This window comes from Pelodiscus sinensis, chromosome 4, assembly GCF_052426305.1.
Source record: "Pelodiscus sinensis isolate ZL-2025 chromosome 4, ASM5242630v1, whole genome shotgun sequence".
Classification (NCBI taxonomy): Eukaryota; Metazoa; Chordata; order Testudines; family Trionychidae; genus Pelodiscus; species Pelodiscus sinensis.
The window spans coordinates 121,441,505-121,464,851 of record NC_143055.1 but is presented as its reverse complement, the minus strand read 5'-3'; the positions used below and the strand labels follow the sequence as shown (position 1 = coordinate 121,464,851).

Here is a 23,347-nt window from a genome sequence, read left to right as displayed (position 1 = left end):
TCTCTAGAGGACTCTGTCACCTAACCCATCACATGGAGTTCAAATATACAGTACTGCAAACAGACCAAAACAAGGCATTGGATGATCATTTCTGCTGATCATTTGGCTGCTGACTAAAATTTCTAACAGTTTAACAGTAGTAATAAAATGAACGTTAGTGACAATGACTTAATAGTTTGGTTGCTCAGAGAAAACCATAACAACTCACACTGTAATGTGAGGGCAGACTATTATAAATTACCTTAAGAACATAAGAATGGCCGTACTGGGTCAGACCAAAGGTCCATCTAGCCCAGTATCCTGTCTGCCGACAGCAGCCAATGTCAGATGTCCCAGAGGGAATGAATGGAACAGGGAATCATCAAGCAATCCCTCTCCCATCACCCATTCCCAGCCTCTAGCCTCTGTCAGACACACCATTCCAACTAATCCTGGCTAATAGCCATTGATGGACCTAACCTCCATGAATGTATCTAGTTCTTTCTTCAACCCTGTTAAAGTCCTGGTCTTCACAACTTTCTCTGGCAAGGAGTTCCACAGGCTGACCATGCACTGTATGAAGAAAAAAACAACAACAAAAACTTCCTTTGGTCTCTTTTAAACCTGTTACCTATTAATTTCATTGGTGACCCCCTCAATCTCGGGTTATAGGAACAAGTAAATAATTTTTCCTTATTCATTTTTTCCATACCAGTCATGATTTTACAGACCTCTGTCACATCCTCCCTTAGTCTCCTCTTTTCTAAGCTGAGAAATCCCAGTCTTTTTAATGTCTCTTCATATGCAACCCGTTCCAAACCTCTAATCAGTTTTGTTGCCCTTTTCTAAACCTTTTGCAATGCCAATATTTTTTTTTTTTTTTTTTTTTTTTTAAAGAGGAGGCAACCACATCTATATACAGTATTCAAGATCTGGGCGTACCATGGTTTTATATAGAGGCAATAAGACATTCTCGGTCTTACTCTATCCGTTTAATGATTCTTAATATTCTGTTTGTTTTTTTGACTGCTACTGCACATTTACTTATTCCCACAATATAAGAACTAGGGGCAGAGGCAGATGACTGTTTTGCAGGGCCCCAGGCAGCGTAACTCCGCAGGGCCCCCCCTTTGCCACGGCGCATGCGCTGGGCTTTTTTAAGCGCGGGGCCCGGGGCGGCCGCCCCATTCGCCCTGCCCTATATCTGCCCCTGACTAGGGGGCACCAAATGAAATTAATAGGCAGCAGATTTAAAACAAACAAAAGGAAGTTTTTCTTCACTTAGAGTACAGTCAATTTCTGGAACTCCTTGCCAGAGGACGTGGTGAAGACTAGGACTAACAGGGTTCAAAAAAAGAGTTAGATAGATTCATGGAGGTTATTAGCCAGGCTATTAGCCAGGATGAATAGGAATGGTGTCCCTAGCCTGTTTCTCTGGAGGTGGGTGACAAGGATCACGTGAGGATTACCTGTTGTGTTCCCTCCCTCTGGGGCATCTGGCATTGGCCACTATCAGCAGACAGGATACTGTGCAGGCAGACCGTTGGTCTGACCCAGTATGGCTGTTCTTATGTTCTCTAACTATCCACAATGACTCCAAGATCTCTCTCTTGAGTAGCTGTAGCTAAATTAGCCCATCATGTTGTATATATAGTTGGGCTTATTTTTGCCAATGTGTATTACTTTACATTTATCAACATTAAATTTCTTTTGCCACTTTGTTGCCAAATCACTTAATTTGATGAGAGCTTTTTCAAACTCTTCACAGTCTGCTTTGGTCTTAATTATCTTGAGCAGTTTAGTATCATCTGCAAATTTTGCCACCTCACTATTTACCCTTTTCTCCAGATAATTTTTAAATAAGTTGAATAGGATTGGTCCCAGTACAGACCCTTATTTCTTCGAGTGATGTCTCTGTGGATGCTCCACTGTTTGTCTGTTGGTGACAGGTCACCCGGAGCTGCAGATCAGAGCCTTGTAAAGTAGTTTACCCAGTTGGGCTGTGCATGAACAGGACATCTCACAGCGTATGTATCTGCCTGAGCGTCCGGCGCACGCAGCCAGACGCCGCCTCTTCGATTCCTCTAACTGCCCTCGGTTGTGGACAGAGCTTCAACTGCTGTCTCAACTACCCATATGCAGTCTAGACACAGCCAAGTGGTGTGGAGAGAATGAATAAGGAAAAGTTATTTACTTGTTCCCATAATATATGAACTAGGGGCCACCAAATGAAACCAATGGGCAGCAGGTTTAAAACAAATAAAAGGAAGTTCTTCACACAGCGCAGTCAATCTGTGGAACTCCTTGCTTGAGGAGGTTGTGAAGGCTAGGACTAGAACAGGATTTAAAAAAGAATCAGATAAATTCATGGCGGTTAAGTCCATTAATGGCTATTAGCCAGTATGGGTAAGGAATGGTGTCCCAACCTCTGTTTGTCACAGAGTGGAGCTGGATGGCAGGAGAGAGATCGCTTGATCATTGCCTGTTCAGTTCACTCCCTCTGGGGCACTTGGCATTGGCCACTGTCGGCAGACAGGGTACTGAGCTGGATGGACCTTTGGTCTGACCCAGTCTGGCTGTTCTTATGTTAGTACAAGGTCCTGCCTTTCGGCACCTCGAATATTTTTGAAAGTGCTAGCTGTAACCACAGCATATCTACAACAACATCTAATCAATTTTCCATACCTCGACAACTGCTGATAAAAGGAAGGTCACACAAGGAAACTAACTCCATGATAAACAAGACCAAAGCCCTCTTCAGTCGCCTCAGCCTTCTCATCAACGAACAAAAATCAACTCTACAACCTGCTCAAAGCATAGAATTCTTTGGCACTCACCTCAACTCAAGTCTCAGCCTGGGCATACTTACCACAACAACGATTCACAGCTATTCAAGATCTTATAAGTATCCTATCCATGAGCCCTTCTACCATGATACTTACCTGCCTGCGGTTGATGGGTCATATAGCTGCAACTATTTATGTGGTCCAACATGACCACTTACATTTCCGATGCTTTCAACTCTGGATAGCATCCGTCTACACCTCATCTCGCCATCCACTACACAAAAGATTTACTATACCGCCATACGTTCTTCTCTCTTTATGTTGGTGGATGTCTGTTTCTCCTAGATACAGAGGCAGCTACCTGCCAGCGGCCCGCCAGCAAGCAGGGCAGCAGGGCGGCTTCATAGGTTGCAGTCTGGGATGCCCTGCAGAAATGCCTCTTCCCTGCTCCACCTTCCTTTCAGCAGGTACGCCAGGCCAGTTAGCAACAACGGGGCCTGCTCCAGTTGCACCACTGACAGAAGTGACAAGCGGTTAGAGGGAGGTGCTGGGAGAATGCTTGAAAGAAGGGGTGGGCATGAGGGGGTGAGAATGGAGCAAGGCATGTGTGAGGGCACAGGGGCATGAGGGGAGCAGAGGCAGAGAGTGGTGAGAGGGTGGGCATCAGGGAAAAAGAGGGCAATGGGGGCAGGGGCAGTGAGGGAAGGGGGAGGAACCAGGGGGGTGCAGGTGCCAGGGGATTCTGGGGATGAAGCAGAAGGGCAGACACCTGCAGGGGAGGGACCAGCACCAGAGGCAGGCAGGTGTGTAGAGGGAGGTGTTAGGAGAGGGGATGAGGAGGGGTAGCTCACTTGATCAGAGTGGGGCTACTGGAGGAGTGGGCACAGCGGGGAGAGAAGGGCTGGTGGAGGGGGGCAGGTCTCAGGAAGACTGAGGGCAGCGAGAAGGGCAGGAGTCAGGACAGCAGAAGAGGGTGAGGGGTTGGGGGGCAGCAGGCAACAGGGGAGGAGACATAGCAGCAGAGGGAAAAGGTAGAAATTTATAAGATATTTATTAATAACGTGGGTTATATTTATTAAGAATGTATTAGTAATTACTGTTCTTATTCTTATTAGGATTTTATGCCATTAAAAAGCCACTTTGGGGGAAGAAGGGGGTGGCGAGTCCCTTTTTTGTCTGGCGAGTAGGGTTTTCCATAATTTGTCGAGCCCTGGTCATCATACCATACTTTCACCAAACATTATGCGGTACTATTACAACTGACCTCAGATTCAGTGGTGGTGACGACTGCAGTCTTATACACCATCACCTAACGGTGACTCCGACTCCCACTGTCCAAATCAAACACTGCTCTGTAGTCACCAAAAGTGGAGCACCCACGGGGACATCACTCGAAGAGGAAAGTTACTCACTTCATGCAGTAATGACTGTTCTTTGAGATGGGTGTCCCTGTGGGTTCTCCACAGCCCTTCTTTCCTCCCCTCTTCTCAGAGTCTTAGTTACTCAGGCGTAGATAAGAAATAGAAGGGGAAGAGGTGGGGCTGTGCTCGCTTCAGGCGTGAAAGCAGCAAGATGCCTCCTGCACATGCATGGCCCAACAGGGGAAACTGCTTTGCAGGGCTCTGATCTGCAGCTCCGCGCTACCTGTCATCAAGAAACAAACAAACAAACAAACACGAGGACATACATCTCAAAGAACAGTCGTTACCGCACAAGGTGTGTAACTCCCTTTTACTTCTCTCCAATCTGAAAACTTACTATTTATTCCTACTCTTTGTTTCCTGTCTTTTAACCAGTTATCAGTCCATGAGAGGACCTTCCCTCTTATCCCGTGATAACTTACTTTACTTAAGAATCATTGGTGAAGAATCTTGTCAAAGGCTTTCAGGAAATCTAAGTACACTATATCTACTAGATCTCCCTTGTCCACGTTTGTTGACCCCCTCAAAGAACTCTAGTCAATTAGTAAGGCATGATTTCCCTTTACAGAAACCATGTGGACTATTCCCCAAAACATTATGTTCGTCTATGTATCTGACAATTTTATTCTTTACTATAGTTTCAGTTAATTTGCCATGTACTGACGCTAGACTTACTGGTCTTTACTTGCCAGGATTACCTCTGGAGCCCTTTTTAAATATTGGCGTCACATTAGCTATCTTCCAGTCATTAGCTACAGAAGTTGATTTAAAGGATAGGTTAAAACCACAGGTAGTAGTTCCGCAATTTCACATTTGAAGTTCTTTCAGAACTCAGTGACTTGCTACTGTTACCTTTATCAATTTGTTCCAAAACTCTTTTAATTACCTTAATTATGCAACTGCTGAAAAACTGGCATTGTTGCCCCATAGGGAAGTAAAGGATATTAGACTAAAATGACACAAAATAAAAATATACAGTTGCCAATACAAGGCACATGATGCCCCATTTTGGCAAATTTCTTCAGGGTCTGATCAATATTTTCCAGAACAAATCACTAAACAGAATCATAATTCTTTCTCTTCTTCCTCTACAACAGTTTTGAATTAATTCACTTAAGAATTATCTTAAAAGTATTTCCATGTCCTCACACACACTCTTTGCATAGATAACTTTGCCTGAGTGCACTCTTTATAATTTGTTCCCTCTGAAATTCTATGCTACTTGATGCTTCAATTAGATATCTCCAATAACACAAAGAAAGATCATTCCCACCTGTTTTCATATGGATGGGATCCTAGACCACTTCCCAAATCAAGCAGGACAGTCATTATTTCAGAATAAATAAAATACCCTGTGATAGTCAGGCTAGAGGCTACAGGGGAGCGCAGGAGGGAAAATATATTAGCCCTCGATTAAATAGGTTCCAGTTCCCAAGATAAACTAGCAAACCGGGGGAACAGGGGACCATCCAATTTGAACTGGTGGAAATTCTCAGCTAGTAGGTGGACAAGCGACAGAAGAAGGTGGCTAGTCTGAGAAGCATTCTTATCCATGAGGAAATCCATGAGGGTACAGTAAAGTCTTGGTTATCCGACCTAAACGGGACCGGAGGATGGTCAGATAACCGGAAATGTCGAATAATAGGGACGGCAGCAGCGGCAGCTGGTGGGAGCCTCCCAAACGGGCTCCGCTCTTTGTCTCGGGGGCGGTTGGCACGCTCGCTTTCCCCTCCCCAGCAGATTCCGGATGCCACGTCCTACCCCTTCCTCTTCCTCCCTCCTCCCCCAAGATGCCTGGTCATGCCCAAGGCCCCGGCACTCCTGCCTCCCCTCACCACCCACTCCCCTCCCCTTCCCCTCCTGCCTCGGCCCGGACTCCCTGCTTGCTCCGGCCGGGTCCAGGCCTGCTCCTAAAAGCAGAGCCGCTAACACGGCAGGACAGCCAGGATTGGGCCCCGAGCGGGACACGGGCCCAGCATACCTGAGCACCGGGTGAGTCCGCAGCACAGGTGTGAGCTGCCCCAGGTGTGGGGTGGGGAGGTAGGGTTGCCAAGCCCGCGCTGCATGCCCTTGTGATATGAAGTGTCCCTGGAGCCCCATGCCATCACGTGACAGGCAGCACCATCGGATAAAACAGAAGGTCAGATTAGTGAAAGCCAGATAACCGAGACTTTACTGTATTCATCCAAGGATGTAGCCAAAATACAGGATTTTAGTATTGGCATAAGAACATAATGATATATCAGGGTGCAGAACCTAAGGCGCGAAGGCCAGATGTGGCCCCCAGCTTGCCTGGATCCAGCCCCCCAGGCTTGTGGCTCCCCCCAGCATTGTGGAGCCTGTGCTAGCACTCCTGCCCCCCCACTGTTCCATCGTGGGGCTGAAGCACACAAAATCTATCAGCCTGGGCCCCCCCAAAGCTCTGGTGTGCAAGGAGAATGTGGGAAGTGGCCTCTGACTAAGACGACAGACACATCAGTGAGGGTTTGGTTTTTCTTTTTTGCTTCTGTCTTGTATGCAGCCCCAAAATGATTTTTCTGTGGGTCAGCAGCTTCCAACCCCAAAAAAGGTTCCCCACGCTGGCCTATATAATGATTTGCTATATGCTTCTATTCCTCCTGATTTCTCATGATTAGGCAATGTCTACACTGCAAGCTAAGTCTTTTAGTAACTATGTAATCCATTGTCTGGAATGCTCTGTAAAATTGTTCAGTGTGAGTGCAAGAATGTGTGTGAATTTCATCATGAAGATCCAGATGGTCAAAAAGACTTGAGAGACTTGGAAATTATCAGAGAACATTCACTATACCTTAGGCTGAATGAATTAGCAAAATAGACAAGCTCAGAAGACAGGCAGACACTCCTTAAGGTAAGACCACAAACAAAACGCAACTAAGGCTGACCATAAATGTCTGAGGGTAACTGGGGGCAACTCCCCAAGATTAATATTTCAAGGACTGCAGCATGACACTGCAAAACCCAGAGACTCAAATGGGGTGTGCTTGCCATAAGACTCTGGATTGGGTCCTGCAAGCCAAGCCTCAGAAGAGCCTCAAATCACCACTGATAAACCTCAACTCTTCTCTCATGTTCAAATCTTACTTGGCCAATAAGACTGACTTGAGCCATGGCAGACTAGTAACTATGAATCATCTGCAGGACGTGTGTGTGCGCGTGCGTGCGTGCTGTTTTTCATACTTTATTCTTATGAAACACAGCATATTGCCTTTTCCCCGGAAAAAGATCCCGTGTGCTTCTCACCAGCATAGGAAGCTATCCAGCTTCACATCACTGGAGGAGGAGGAGATTGCTCTGTCGAAGAGAGGACACTGGGTGCCAGTTACTTCTGGCAGCAGGCAGTACTCCACGCCTACACCCAACCCCTCTCCCCCCAATGGTGAAGGAGAACCATTATGCTGCCCTGGAAACAAGAGATAAGAAATCACTATGATGTGATTGGAATAATGCAGACTTGGCAGGACAACTCACATGATTGGAGCACTGTCATGAAAGGGAATAAAAGATGGAGGAGTTGCACCATAGACAAGAGAGCACTATGATTGCTCAGAGCTCCAGTATAAAACAGGTGAAAAGCCTGTTCAGAGTCTTTGGGTTAAGTTTAGAGGAGGGAGTAACAAGAGTGATGTCGTGGTCACTATCTTCTGTAGACCACCAGATCAGGTGGATCAAGTAGACGAGTTTTTCTTCAGACACCTAACAGAAGTTTCCAGATCACAGGCCCTGGTTCTCAAAAGGGAGTGCAATTACCCTGACATCTGCTGGGAGACCAATACACAGACAATCTAGGAAGCTTTTGGAGAACGTTGGGCACAACTTCCTGGTACAAGTGTTGAAGGAACCAGTCAGGGGCCATGCTCAACTTAACCTGTGCTCGCAAACAGGGAGGAATTAGTAGGGAAAAGTAAATGTGGGTGGCAACCTGCACAGCAATGATCATGAGATGGTCGATTTCAGGGTCCTGACCAAAGGAAGACAGGAGACCAGCAAAATACAGACCCTGGACTTCACAGAAGCAGACTGACTCCCTCAGGAAACTGATGGGCAGAATCCCTTGGGAAGCAAAATGCAGAAACAAACTATCCCAGTAAGAAAACCAAATATGGTAGGTGACCAGCTTGGCTTAACAGTGAAATCCTTGGGGAGTTAACACACAAAAAGGTAGCTTACAAGACGTGGACACTTGGACAGATAACTAGGGAGGAGCATAAATATATTGCTTGAGCATGTACAGGGATGTAATCAGGAAGGCCAAAACACAAATGGAATTGCAGCTAGCAAGGGAAGTAAAAGGTAACAAGAAAGATTTCTACAGGCATGTTAGCAATAAGGTGGTCAGAGAAGGTTTGGAACCCTTACTGAACGAGGGAGATAGCCTAGTGACAGATGACGTGGGAAATACTGAAGTACTCAATGCTGTTTTTGCCTCTGTCTTCATGGGTTTTTTTTTCTCCCCTTAAAGAACCACGTGAAACCTCAGTCTAGACTTTCAAAATTCCCTTTTTCGAAACAGCGATTGGACACAAATATGCAAATGAAGCGAGATATTTAAATCCGTGATTCATTTGCACCTTCGATCGGGCTCATTTACATCCTTCTTTCAAAAGAGGGACGTAGTCTAGGCATAGCCTTTGTGTGGGAAGAGAAAAAAAGGGAGTTGAGAGACACAGAATTATTTAAATCCAGGCAGGACTACCAGGCCTCCAAGGAATTCGGAGCATGGGAGTGGACTGAACGAAGAGGACACTGGAAGTAAGTAAAAGGGGGAAAAAATGGATCTAAAATGGTTCAGGGTAATCTCTCTATTTTGTGGTTTGGTTTGAACTGCTCTGTGTGAATCTATGCCTCCCCTCCCTCTTTACCATTTAAGACTGTTTCCAGAGACTTCTCTGTGTTCTAATTTGCTTTCCTTAATTGCTCTGTAACATCTAGCAAAGAAGTATGCTTTATCAAGTTTCTTTTGTTTTATAATTTTTTTTTTTTTTTAAAAATCACCTTTTTAAGGTGATTATTTGATTCTTGTGTCCTAGAAGGTCTGTCTGTGTATCTGCATGCTTCAGATTCAGGGGTCAGCTACCAAAGACTGCAGCTTATTTTTCCTCTTTTCCCTGGGAGTGGTTTCAAGTGTTCAGCCCTGGTTAGGGATTTCAAAACAAAACAAAACAAAAACCACCACACTTGAAGGTGGCAGTGATTCCCCAAAAATCTGTGTATTATTTATTATTCGGGAGTGGGGGGGGGGGTTGTAACCAGTACCTGTAGACGCAAGGTTTTGAAGCTTTCTTGCAGGCCCTCACCTTCTGCACTCAGAGTGCCAGAGTGGGGAACATCCCTCACACAAGGTATGAAGGGGGCAGGTGACCAAAGCCCACAGATAAGGAAAAAAAAAAAAAAAAACCATGGAAATCTGGGGAAAGGGTCAGAAATGTGGGTAGTATGGGCTGTAAGAGCAGAGATCAAGGAGAAACAGATGGAATGGGCAGTGGGGAGATCAGTATCTTAAATGCCTGTATACAAGTATGATAAGTATAGGGAATAAGTAGGATGAACTCATAATGCTAGTAAATGAACACGACTATGACATAGTTGGCATCACAGAGACTTGGTAGTATAGAAGGGTATAGTCTGCTTATGAAGGACAGGTGAGGAAAATTGGGAGCTGTTGCCTTATATAATAAAAATGTGTACACTTCATCTAACGTTGAGATGGATGTAGGAGACAGACTTGTTGAAAGCCTCTGGATAACGATAAAAGGGGTAAAAGTGAGGAAGATGTCATTGTAGGGTTCTACTATAGGCCACTTAACCAGGTAATAGAGGTGGATGAAGCTTTCTTTAAACAACTAACAAAATCGTCCAAAGCACAGGGGTTGGTGGTGATGGGGGACTTCCAACTACCCAGACACATGTTGGGAAAATAAGGCAGAAGGATACAGACTATCCAACAAGTTCTTGAAACGTATTGAAAACATTTTTTTATTCCAGAGGTGGAGAATGCTACAAGGGGAGATGCTCTTTTAGATTTGATTTAGGGATGTAAAATTTGGTTAAAAAGAGCTGAAAATCTTTGCAGTTACATGTATAAAGCTTTATAAATAAGATTTATATTGCACAGCCCGCTGCAAAGCCTCCCTGAGAGTGGGGTCATAAGTCCTTGCCAGTCTGGAACCTGGCTCCTCTCTCAGACCAGCTTCCACCTGGCACCCTAAGGCAGCAGTGCAGGGTGTCAGGTGGCTCCCCGGGAGTGGTGCCGGATTACGCTGGCTGCCCCCGCCCCCAGGGACTATAGAATATTCAAGTAATGGATAAGAATTCAAGGGGTTACTCAACTATTCAGTTACCCGATATCTAGAAGTGGATTACTACTGTACCAGAGTTTGTTTTCCAGAGTTCCAAGTGTTGATTTATGTTATTGAAACTCAAGTCCTTCTGAGATGCTTGCTCTTCTAAACCTGATTAAGGATGTTAGATATCGGGTAACTGATACAGAGGCAGCATCACAGGGTGGCAGCAGTCCCTGTCCGGGAGGTGTCCGTGCTCCCTGCGGACAGAGGCTGCTGAGGAGAGGGAGTTAATGGTATTAGAGGTGATAATTGGGGAAGCTATCTTTGTAATGGGTAAGGTAGTTGGGGTCTTTGTTCAGCCCCCTGCAGAGTGTGTAGAATTTTAGCATGAATGCCAGTTCAGAGGATTCCCTTTCAAGTGCAGATTTGAATGTCTTCTGAAGTAGGATGCAGGTGAGTAGGTCATTGAGACAGTGTCCTTTCTGGTTGAAATGGCAAGAAACTGTTACTCTCTGCAGGGGGCTGAACAAAGACCCCAACTACCTTACCCATTACAAAGATAGCTTCCCCAATTATCACCTCTAATACCATTAACTCACAGACATCTACCCTTCCCCACCTCTAATAACATTAACTCACAGACATTCACCTTTCTTCCCCCCCCCCCTCCGCATTCGCCTTCTGTTCTGAAATGTGATTTGTCCTTTTCATGTGTGTTCATTTTTTTTAATTGTATCCTTTGGTATATATGGTTGTGACTATTTTCTTCCACTATTTGATCTGAGGAAGTGGGTCTGGCCCACGAAAGCTCATCATCTAATAAACCATCTTGTTAGTCTTTAAAGTGCTACATAGTCCTGTATTTTGTTTCAGCTACACCAGACTAACATGGCTACATTTCTATCACTATTCTAAATCCTTTTATGGTTCTGAACTCAGAGAAAACCTGCATAAAAGAGATATTATGTTGCATAAATCAAGAGGGAAATTATGCCACGAGAACAGGGATTACCAGGGAGGCAATATCTATATAGACAGACTCTAAAACGTATGGCTGTGTCTACACTGGCACGATCTTGCACCAAAGCGGCTGCTCTTGCGCAAAAACTTGCTGCCTGTCTACTCTGGCCATGTGTTCTTGCGCAAGTAAACTGACGTTCTACTGTATAAAATCAGGGCTTCTTGCACAAGAACTATGATGTTCCCACTCAGGAAGAAGCCCTTTTGCGCAACTGTTCTTGTGCAAGAGGCAAGTGTAGACAGGCAACATGAATTTCTTGCTCAAGAAAGCCCTACGGTTAAAACAGCCATCAGAGCTTTCTTGCACAAGAGAGCGTCTACACTGGCATGGACGCTCTTGTGCAAAAGCACATGCCAGTGTAGATGCTCTCTTCTGGAAGAGCAGTGTAGACTGCTTCTTCTTGCACAAAAGCCTCATTAAGTATGCAAATAACGCATGGCAATATTCATCGCTGCACCTCATTTGCATATGTTCTTGTGCAAGAGCACAATGTAGACATATCCTTAGTGTTTACATAAAATTGGAAAGCTATGAGAATTACAGTAATAAAAATAACTCTTCTTCCTAGCATGCAGCATGCTTGTCTTCAAGGAAGGAAACAAATGAGAGGAAAGTAGGTTTCATTTCCCTTTCCCCTGTTAATACCAGTCTAGAAAAGCCAAAAACTTTCTAAAAATTCAAAATTTCTCTCCTTTTGCTGCCCTTATCAAAACCCATTTTGCACCATGCTTTTCTCAAGTAGTGCACTCAGCAATCACTTTTTGGTAAATGACTAATCTAAGGGCAGATACCCATGGCAGGAGCCAACTTCTGCAGGCACAGAAACTACTTAGGTTAGAAACAAGAATTTACAATCTGCTTCCGCTGACTCAATAGTGCGTCCTCGTTAAATCGCGTTACCCCTTCGCTGGGGGCTAAACCAAATATTATTCTTATATTTCAGCATCAATTAATTGATTTTATACTAGGGCTCGTCCAAGGTTTTCCAAGTCTTGAATTGTTCTGACTGGGAGCACAGACAGTGGCAAGGGATTGCTAGTGCAAGCAACCCACAAGTAAACAGCACGGTGGGTGGGACTCGGGAACTGGGTACTGACTTGTGACACGCACTGGGCAGGGGAGGCTGCTTTGGTTACCTGACCTACACTGGAAGGGTAGCAAAGGCACAAGCCCCAAGGGCAAGGCTCTAAGGAAAGCACTGGCAGCTGCAAGGCTCGCGCTCACTACACGCAGCAGCCCCACCCCCGGCCCAGCTGCCAGCGCCTTGCTGCGGGAAGGCGGAACGCGCCCCCATCCTGCAATTCCCCCTCCCAATTACTATCCGGGTTGTTTGTGAGACTAAGGAGCCCTCCGGGCCGCGGTCTAAAACCCGCAGGGCTCTACCCTGCGCCGAATCCGCCATCGCTCCTGCCCTGCTGTGCTGCAGGGCAGCGCCATTTGCCTCAGCAGCTACCGAGATAAGGAGCCCACCGGCCCGTCACTCCCAAGCGATCGCCTCCCTGAAGAGCAACTCTCAGCGGCGCGGTGCCTCCAACACGCCACCGAGGGGACAGGCGACTAGAGCCGGGAAAGTGTCACCGGATTAAAACGGGGCCGTCCGTTCCGCAGGGAGCGTTGTGCGCGCCTGCGGAGTCACCGCAGCCAGGTGCCTTTCCCCACAAAATGGGGGAATCCCGACTGATTTTTTAAGCACACAAAAATGCGGTTCAAGAGCGGCAGAGCTCATGCCCGTGCAGACGTGGCTGGGTGGTGTGGCAGGACGAAGAACTCGGAGCGAGCAGCCAGGCGGCTCCGAGACACAGCGGAGGGGCAGGTTCAGCGCCGCTCTTACCTGGGTGAGAGCCCGTTAAAGGGAAAGGCTGTTTCGCCCTTTCGTTCCAGCGCACGCAAGGGAGCGGGCGTGTTCTCCGCCAGCCACCCGGCGCGAGCGAGCGAGCGATCCCCCTGCCGCGGCCGTCCGGGCGAAATTCTAGAACCTTTTATTGCAAGTGCCTCCGCAAAGGAGGAAACCCGACTCCCCGTCAAGCTGGCAGCTCCCTTAGCCAATAGACCAGGGATGGGGCAGGAACGCATCCGCCCCCATTTCTCTGCACGGGCCAATGGCATCTGAGAACTCGAACGAGCCTCCTTCCCGCTGCCCTGGCCCGGGACCCAGCCTTGCTCTCGAGGCAGTGCGTGGCTTGCTGATCCTCCCACGTCTCGTTGGATTGAAACCGCTGTGAAGGGAAGGGAGCGCGAGGGGGGAGAGCGGGATTAGGTTTAGTTTCATGGCATGGCAATGAAGTGACAGCATTCCTATCCCTGGGAGAGCAGTGATAGAAATGTAGCCGTGTGAGTCTGGTGTAGCTGAAACAAAAGACAGGACTATGTAGCACTTTAAAGACTAACAAGATGGTTTATTAGATGATGAGCTTTCGTGGGCCAGACCCACTTCCTCAGATCAAATAGTGGAAGAAAATAGTCACAACCATATATACCAAAGGATACAATTTAAAAAAAAATGAACACATGAAAAGGACGAATCACATTTCAGAACAGAAGAGGGATGGGGGGGGGGGGGGAAGGAAGGTGAATGCCTGTGAGTTAATGATATTAGAGGTGGGGAAGGGTAAATGTGATTTGTCCTTTTCATATTTGTTCATTTTTTTAAATTGTATCCTTTGGTATATATGGTTGTGACTATTTTCTTCCACTATTTGATCTGAGGAAGTGGGTCTGGCCCACGAAAGCTCATCACCTAATAAACCATCTTGTTAGTCTTTAAAGTGCTACATAGTCCTGTATTTTGTTCCTGGGAGAGTAGTTTTCTTTCCCACTTCTGGCCCCAACGGACTAGTGAAGGGTTAAGTGTAAGGCTCTGAAGTTGAGTGCATCGGGAATTGTATCAGGCTGGAGAGGAGACCAGTGGAAGATTAAATTGTTCTTTGTGCAGTGGCTAAAAGCTAGGCCATGGGGCAGAGGGGAGCCCCAACAACATGCTGCTGCCCCAGTTTTCAACCTCAGCACTAGCCTCACTCAGACCTGCCCTGATGCGCCTCCCCTTGTGTCTTGTGCTGGGGCCAGAGACTGAAGTAGCAGTGCACAGTTCTGCTGGCAGGAGAGCATGGTGGCAGGGCTGGCAGATACTGAGCTGGGGTTGAGTCTGCATGTAAGTGAGTGGGCCATGGCTCACTCAGGCCCACCCACAGCTACACCCCTGTGGTAACTTGATCTCCGTTACTTCCAACTGACCTATGTAACTATGTTTAAAGGTAGGATCTGATGTAAGTACACCAAAGAAAATATAGGTGCACTAGTTAAATCTAGCCCATTTTGTGTTAAATTTCTGGAGAAGAGTAATAAAACATCATAAGACACACGTGACAATAGATTAAAACAATAGAGCCTTAAAGAGGTTTCTATCTATAAAGATCTTGGCCATATATGTGTACATGCAAAGTCATCACAATGCAATTGTTCTCCTTTTTCAGAGTTACCCACAAGTATCATCTTCTTTTGCAATGCCAGCTTTACTCTCTGCTCTGAATCTGACATGAATGTCAGATGTCCCTCTTCCAAATCCTGAAATGTACAGCTAAATAGGCTTAGCATCAGCCATGGAATCAGAATGTTATGTGGTTTCCAGAAGATACACACCCTTGTCAGCATTCAGAATTGAATCCATGCTGGTAAATCTTCTAGAATAATCAAAAACAACGAGGAGTCCTGTGGCATCTTATAGACTAACAGATTTATTGGAGCATAAGCTTTCGTGGGCAAAGACCCACTTCATCAGACCCACATGCATCTGACGAAGTGGGTCCTTGCCCACGAAAGCTTATGCTCCAGTAAATGTTAGTCTATAAGGTGCCACAGGACTTCTCGTTGTTTTTGCAGATTCAGACTATCATGGCTACCCCTCTGATACTTCTAGAATAATGAAACTCTCTGTTCTTACAACTTATTTCCATGGTTCTAGCATTCACTGAATCGATGGGTAAATAACACAAAGAAAATAACCCCTCTACGGAAACTACTTAATATGGGATCCTAAAACCTGGAATTTTTCCTGACAGGAGCGTTCCTCTTTGAAATATATCAAAGTGGTGTAGTGATGAAAAACAAGGGGTTAAATTTCAAAGCAAAGATTGTTGTTATTGGTATTACAATAGCAGGTAGGGCAACAACTGACACTGGTGCACTTTTGTACTCAGCGTCAGATTTAGGGCGGGGCGGCTGTCCCGGGCCCCGCGCTTCCTGAGGCCCCGCGCATGCGCCGTGTCAAAGAAGGGGCCCCGCAAAATTTCGCTGCCCTGGGCCCCGCGGTGCTGCTCTGGGCCCCGCGGCACTCTCATCCGCCCCTGTTTGTACTAGGCATTGTAAAAACAAATACTGAAAGACAGTCCCTGCCCTTACCTGTTCACAGTCTAAATCTCTGATCCAGTTAATAATATGCTTAACCCTAAGCTAAATAGTCCCACTGACCTAAACAGACAAAAAGTAGAAGAGGAAATGCAGGCACAGTAACTTACAATAGTCACATAGCAGTTCACTGGCAGATCTGGAAAGAAAACTCTCCATCTAGGACCTTATCCACACTTACTCCATTAGTAGCGTTTTAACTGTCTTAAGTTGAAATTCTCTCTAAACCTTGGCTGTTGCTGTAAAAGTAGCATATATTAGTGCTGTGCTAAATTACAGCATCAGTTAATGTAGATGAAATACAATAGACCAGATTCTGATTTAAGTGAGGCCTTTGTAAATCAGGAGTAACCTGACTTCAATGGAGTTACTACAGATTTACCCAGGTGACTCTGAGTTCAAAATGTGGAATTAAATCTACTGAGAGAAATTATAAACACTATTTTAAAAGTTAATTTACCATTGTAAGAATTGTATTTTAGCTGACAGCTAAAATCTTCAGGCAGTTGTAATTCAATGGTAGGAAATTATTCTTTTAATAATATGTGGTGAATATTTTAAAACAGGCTCTTAAAATGTATCCATAGCAGCTGCTCTTCATCAATTTGTTAGAGAGCATTATTCAATACTAAGCATTAATTAAGCAATTTTTGGGACAATCTGTGTTATATACAGTCCTTTAAAATAGTCCCATCCCTCTTTAGACCATGTCTTGTTTGCAATCTGCAAATCTGCTCCCTCTGCTTTCAGTTCCAAACCTGAAGATAAATCACTGAGTAGAGATGATTGTAATGCATGGAACGAAAGATCAACGCCTGCCAGATTTCTTTCCATACAAACAAGCATGCACCTCCCTCTTATGAAACAGTATGCAGATGGGTGTAGGCACTGACTTGGGATTGCTATTGGTCAACTTCTCAGCCAATGGCTGCAAAGAAAATAACATTTTTTTTCTTCTCATTTATATACCCTGGGAAAGAACATGCTTGTGATCTATAGTTACTGTTCAAAGCTGTATCATATACAGCTCTTAAATGAGCATAATTCACACGTTTTTCTGAATAGTAATTTTACCTTTGACTCTGTGTGCTGTGCTTTTTACATTTGTATTTCCCCATCTATTGGCTTCTTGTTTACCAGCTATTTGAGGCTGGTGTGAGGTTTAACAAGGAAATACAGGTTGTGGTGTCTTCATTCATTATGTGTATACTACCCAGGCTTGTGTTTCTGTCTCATCCAAGAGACGTTTCCAGGGCATGGATGAGAGCAAGCTCTCTGAGGCTCAGTAACAGAGGGAATAGTGGTGGCTTGTGGAAAGGAACTGAAAGACATAGGAGCAGAGAATTGTATCTGCCTTTGTGAATAAGGGCCTTTGTATCCTGTTTGTTACTCACTTTGGGATTCAATTCAATCCCCAACTGTGACTGGGTAATTGTGGGGCAGGCTTTTCATCTACATCTGACTAGAACGAAGCTTTTTCTTTCTGATGTAGATTTTTCCTCTCCGGGACAGGCATAAGAATCTTGCGCAAAACGGGGGTTTTGCACACAAAAAAAAGTCCACACTGATTCTTTTTGTGCAAAAACCCCTTGCACAAAAAGAAACACCAGGGCGGGAGCTTCAGGTTGGGAAGGGCAGCCTTTTGGTTTGTGATGCATCCCTGGGACTGAATAAGACGCTGCCCTTGACTCCCTGCCCCCACACAAACTCTTGGGCCCAGAGGAGAAGAGGCTATGGAACTTGGGAAAGAGGGAACATTGGTCCACAAGGGCCAGAGGAGGTGCCAGTCCAGGATGGAGTCCTGGAGTGCCACAATCTGGTCCATCACATCCACCATGAATGCCAGCATTCTCTCTTGGTGCCTCACTTCCCATTGCCTGCACGGTATCCTTTCCTCATGCTCCGTGCACATCTCTTCCAGCAGTGTATTCTTCCTCTTGCTTATGTGCTCCCTGTCCCAGTTGGCAGATTGCATTTGTTCCTTGAACATCTCTTCCATGGTCTTTGTGAATTTGTGCCATGTGGACAGCTGGCAGAGCTGGGGGAATGTGCAGCAGGCTGGCTGCTGTTGTCACTGTAACAAAAAGTGAAGGGCAGACTTTACAGGACATACATTGTAGAGTGTAAAGCCTAATCTATTGGAACAAAAGGAAGGTCTGTCTAAAGACAATAGGGACATGTTATGTACAAGAGCACAGTTATGCTTTTAGGCAGTCACGTTGGGGCAGGGTTTTTTTGTTCTTAAGGGAGCAGCTGGACTCGGTTTGGTGGTAAGCGTGATAAGAGATTGGTGGGGTGGAGGTTCTGGTTCTGGTTGTGGCAGCAGGGCAAGTCAGGGGCTTACATGTTCAGCCCCACCCTTCACCCCCCATTTGCTAGGAGAGTGCAACTTTCCCTTGCCACAGGAGCAAATGGGCAAGCAGGTGGGAGGAAGGAGGTGGTCCAGTTGTGGCGGCAGGGCAGGGGCTTGTGCAGTGCCTGTGCATTCAGTATCCCCCTCCCATTTGCCGTGAGAGTGCAATTTTCCCTTGCCACAGGAGCAAGTGAGTGAGCAGGTGGAGGGAGGTGATCTGGGCATGGGGGCAGGGCAGGGGTTCAAACCATGCTTCATTGGGGATGAGCAAATGGAGGTTTACTGTAGAGGCATCAGATAATAGCTTCCCCTTCTTCATCCAGGTTGCCATGAGAGATCTCAGGCTTTTCTGAATCACACAGAGTGATAGGAAGCAGATGTTGGCTGAATATGGCTAGAAGCCTAGACCCTATGCGGTAATGCTTTGTGCTGCAATGATGCCAGACCACTTACTGCTGGCTTGGCATGGGAAAGTGTCCTACTGTGGAGGATGGAATAAGGCAGGACTCCCAGAAACCTTGTGGGAAGAATTAAAGAGTTTCTCTGAGAACTTAATGGAGATGTGCAGGGAGGATTCCTGCTCCGTCTCCAGACATGTTACCATGCTGTTATGGAGATTCCCCGCTGTGTACGCACGGTGGCCACCACAGATCACATCCAACTGCCTTAACACACTTTTAACAAGTTAAAACATGTAAACGTACCATAAGTGCCATACCCGGGATTGTGAGATGTCCTGGGAGGAAGGGATTATCTCCAAAGTTATAAAAAGTTCTTGGCTCTTAGGGTCCTCAGTTGCCCCACTTGCTTGCTGACCAGTCTCCTCCTCTGCCTCTTCCACCAGGCTGTGTCCACACCACTACCTGAGGCTGACTGTAAGTCTTGGGAGGAAACCACAGACTCGATAGGGAAGCTGGTCAGGTCAACCCTAAGGATCCCCTCATAGAAGCAGCATGTTTGTGACAATGCTCGAGACCATAAGTTTGCCTCTTTTTGTCTTTTGATATGAATCTTTTATTTTCATGTGGTACTGCTGGGCATCCCTGGCATTTCCTTTCTCCTATATTCCCTTGTGATCTTGGCATAGATTTTGCCTTTAATTTTCTAGTTCCCCTCTCCACACAGCAATGAGATCCAGAACCTCCTGCACACTATACTGGTGCTCATCTGAGACTCTGGGAATTCATGGAGCTCATGGTCAGGTTTGCTGCTCAGGTGTGCTGCATGCTCTGAAGTCTACTCACTACACGGGGCCATTCAGGAAATACAATTCAAATTTTCCCTGGCCTTTTTCATGTTCACCTGGAGAGCAGTAAAGTTGAAAGTTGTGGCCAGACTGGTCATTGTAGGGCACTGTGGAATATCTCTCAGAGGACAAGAATGTCCAACTTTCGCTGCACTCCCTCTGCAATACTAGAAAGTTGATCATCAAGATCGAATGTAGCGGTTAATCCTCATGAAAGCAGGAGTACAGTAATCACTGTAATAGCCTGTTAAATTGATGGAACGGGCTTGGTAGTTTGGAGTCATTGTTTAGAAAATCATCCTCATGTTCTAGTAGGCTTTCTGCATCCATATGCCTGAACTGGAGAAGCTCATATTGGCCCAATGTAAAGACGTGGGGGACATGGACGGTTTCCTCAGCTCCTTTGAGCGGGCCTGTGAACTGCACCAGATTCCCCCAGCTTACTGGCTGCAAGAGCTCACCCCCATGCTGAATCAGGAAGCTGACAGGGTGCTCAATCAGCTGCAGAATCTGCAGCCGGGCGACTATGAATGGGTCAAAGAGGCCCTGCTGCACAAGTTCAGGCTGACCCCAGAGACGTACAGGAAGAAGTTCCATGGGGTGCAGAAGGAGCCAAAGGAGACACATGTAGATTTGGCCTCCCATCTGGCACAATGCTGCCGCTGTCATACCTCAGTCTCTTCGTACCTCGGTACCTTCGGTGGTCTGGACTGTCAGTGTCAGCGTCGTCTGGTCAGGGTTGTCCTGGTGCGCTCCTGGCAGGACCTCTACTCCGTCAGTGATGAGAAACTTTCGGCTGCGTGTAAAACAATCGGAACTCCCTTTATCTAGAGTGTTAGACCCCGTGTACTTGGGTCAACACAGGAGATCTCCGAGAGGCCCAGAAACGACAGATGCAGGCAAGGTTTGAAATCAATCAAGCAGGTTTATTGTCAAATGCGAAGCTCTACCAGTTGGTAACAGAGATCAGTACAATGTTACACCACTGGGCACTATGGTGTACAAGGTACCAACACCGGGCAGGCCTATTGCCATATAACAGATATTAACAGCAGTTAGTCAAAGTTAAGCTACTGTGCATTCTGTAAATTTAGGCAATGACACCTGCTGTTCAGGCACCTAGTGTGCCCCGCCCCCCCTCCCCCCCCCCAAGGTCGTCCGGAGAGCACCCTCTGCGGTGTCCTTTTATAGACAGGTACAAACAACTTACATCATTTCTTTACGTACGGGTTACCACCCTCTGTTGCTTACAGAAGGGGGGCTTACTTACTATCCTTCATGCTGTCAATTCCGACCTGGTCCTGAACCTAGGTCGGTATGTGAATTCGTGTTTAGGGAGTTTTTATACCAGGACATTCCTTAAGATGTTCCGTTACTCCCTTTCAGCTTACAGTCTGTTCTCCGTGTCTCCCTGTGTCCTAATTTACACAATTACACAGTTATGAGTATCTGAGTTACTGAACCAAAGTCTTGCTCACTAGATTGCAGGCCAGTTGCTGTTTTCATGTTACAGGCCTTTACTACAGCCGCAAGTGGGTGTTCAGGGTCGGAGCCCAGACCGCAGAGGACCTGCTTAAGCTGATGATGCTGGGGCAGTTCTATGAAGCATGCACACCCAGCCTGAGGCTGTGGCTCAAGAACCGGAAGCCAGAGAAACCCCAGGAGGCTGACGGATGAGGTCAGAGAGCTGGTCCAGGTGTGAACAGGAGTCCCGGAGAGAGAGGGAATCGTGCAGAGACCAGTTTTCAGCGATGGAGAGAGTCACCTACAAGGCAAGCCCAAGAGACAAGGACCAGCCATCTGTGCCCCAGAGAACCAGCCAGGGCCCGGGCAGAGCTGGCTTAAAAGGGCCCGCAGGACCTAACTTGCCATCACTGCGGGCAAAAAGGCCACAAGAGGGCTCAGTGAACCAGGCACCGGGACAGGTCCCAGAACCTGGGATTTCTCAGGGTTAACTGGCTGGAGCAGGAGGGAACGGCAGGCCACCTCAGAGGCAGGGGCCGGCAGGCAAACAGCTCAGAGTGGGGGGAAGGATGCCCAGTGCACCTTTCCTGGGAGTTCTGACCCTCAGGAGGCAGATTTCTCTGTGTACCGGGTGGGGGCAGGGCGGCCCCTGTGGAGCGAGTGCCTCGTGCCCCTGCAGATGGATGGCAGGGAGGTGATGGGCTACTGGGACACGGGGATGGAGGTGACGCTGGCCCGGCCCGAGGTAATAGCCCCAGACCACATCATACCTAACACTCAGCTGACCCTGAGGGGCATAGACGGGACCCCATTTAAGGTGCCTGTAGCCTGGATGCATCTGAAATGGGGGGCCAAGGAGGGCCCCAAGGAAGTGAGTTCAGGCTAGTGAAATTTCAAAATGGCGACCAGACAGGAATATGCAAATAAAGCCTGGGATATTTAAATCCCGGGCTTCATTTGCAACTCCAGTCGCCTCATTTGCCTATCTAGCTCGAATTAACGAGCTAGTGTAGACATACCCATAGTGTTTTCCTTCTCATGCAGCTCTACACCAGTTAGTCATTACACGCATATTCATAATCTGTGAGAGTCATCATATGCATATGCAGGTAGACATCCGTAGCACCTCTTCTGGATGGTATCTCAATGCTGCCATATTCACCGTCGAAGGAGGTGCTTCTAAAATCAGGCACTTGCTGTTGACTCCCAAGGCCGTCCATATATCTTTCAATGAGCCCATTTCACTGGTCTCATTGTTCTTGGATCTGGCTTCCATCCCCTCTCCAATATAAGTGCCAGGAGGTGCTTGCCTTTCATGCTGTCATAACCATGAGGGCTGACCAGCAACCTGGTGACTAAGGGGTTAACTATGTCTCCTGTCCCTAGCCAGGTATCTGGTCAGCCAATAGTAATGCAGGTAGGGATTTCAACCTGGGACAAAAGAATTTTTAATTTTTTCTCCTTTGTCTGAGTCAGAGCAGTTTCTCCAGGGGTACTAAGGGAAACAGAAAGACACTTCTCTCCCCAAGAATGGACTTCTTATATGTATAAGTAGGGCAAAGTCTAGATAGTCTGTTAGGTTTTATTTGTTTTCTGGTTTGGGGATGGGGAAATGATGTCTGTGCTATTAAAAATGTTTTTTCTCTCTTTTGTAACTAAGTTTTGAGCCCATGGGAGGGTCGTCCATGTGTATATTAATTGGTGACTCTTTTTAATCTAGTCACTATGCTTGCAACTATGGTTTTGTTTTGATAATAAAAGTTTCTTTTTTCTTCTAATTAACCTAGTATTGATTCATTTTGGTGTCCTAGTTTTACCTGTAAGGTCTGGCCATCTGGCTGGCTAAGGAGTAAGTTACCACAGACTGCAGCTTGTTTAAATACAGAGATTTATGATTAATACAGAGATTAATGAGATGTATCTACACTTGTGCATTATTGCCACTGCATATTGAGGGGATATTTTCAGAGAACTATCTATCTACAATGACTCCAAGATCTCTCTTGAGTGGCAACAGCTAATTTAGTCCCCATCATTTTATATGTATAGTTGGGATTATGTTTTCCAATATGCATTACTTTGCATTTTATCAACATTGAATTTCATCTGCGATTTTGTTGGCTCCGCTTAGTTTTGTGAGTTCCCTTTGAAGCTCTTCACAGTCTGCTTTGGACTTCAGCAGTTTCATATCATCTGCAAATTTTGCCACCTCATTGTAAATATATTGAATAGGATTGGTCCGACCACAGACCCCTGCAGGCTACTTCTCTCCATTCTTAAAAATGACCATCTTACCCTTTGTTTCCTATTTTCTAAGCAGTTATCGGTCCATGAGAGGACCTTCCCTCTTATCCCAGGATAGCTTACTTTGCTA

At 46.3% G+C, this 23,347-nt stretch overlaps 1 protein-coding gene across 6 annotated transcripts in view; it reads right to left on the bottom strand.

The window, feature by feature from the left end:
- Positions 1–13,505, bottom strand: part of PPM1K (protein phosphatase, Mg2+/Mn2+ dependent 1K) — a 42,439-nt gene extending 28,934 nt beyond the window's left edge. The window contains exons 1-3 of one of the 6 annotated variants that reach the window (XM_025182884.3): positions 13,341–13,505; positions 6,168–6,274; positions 4,178–4,409 (exon numbers count right to left, since the gene is read on the bottom strand). The gene's annotated coding sequence lies outside the window, so the exon portion shown is untranslated. Of the gene's footprint in view, positions 1–1,870; positions 3,953–4,029; positions 4,153–4,177; positions 4,410–5,459; positions 5,907–6,167; positions 6,275–13,340 lie in introns of those variants that run through there. The other 5 variants (XM_006111050.5, XM_014571761.4, XM_006111049.5 and 2 more) reach the window with 5 other exon arrangements.
- Between the last annotated feature and the right edge of the window lie 9,842 nt (positions 13,506–23,347).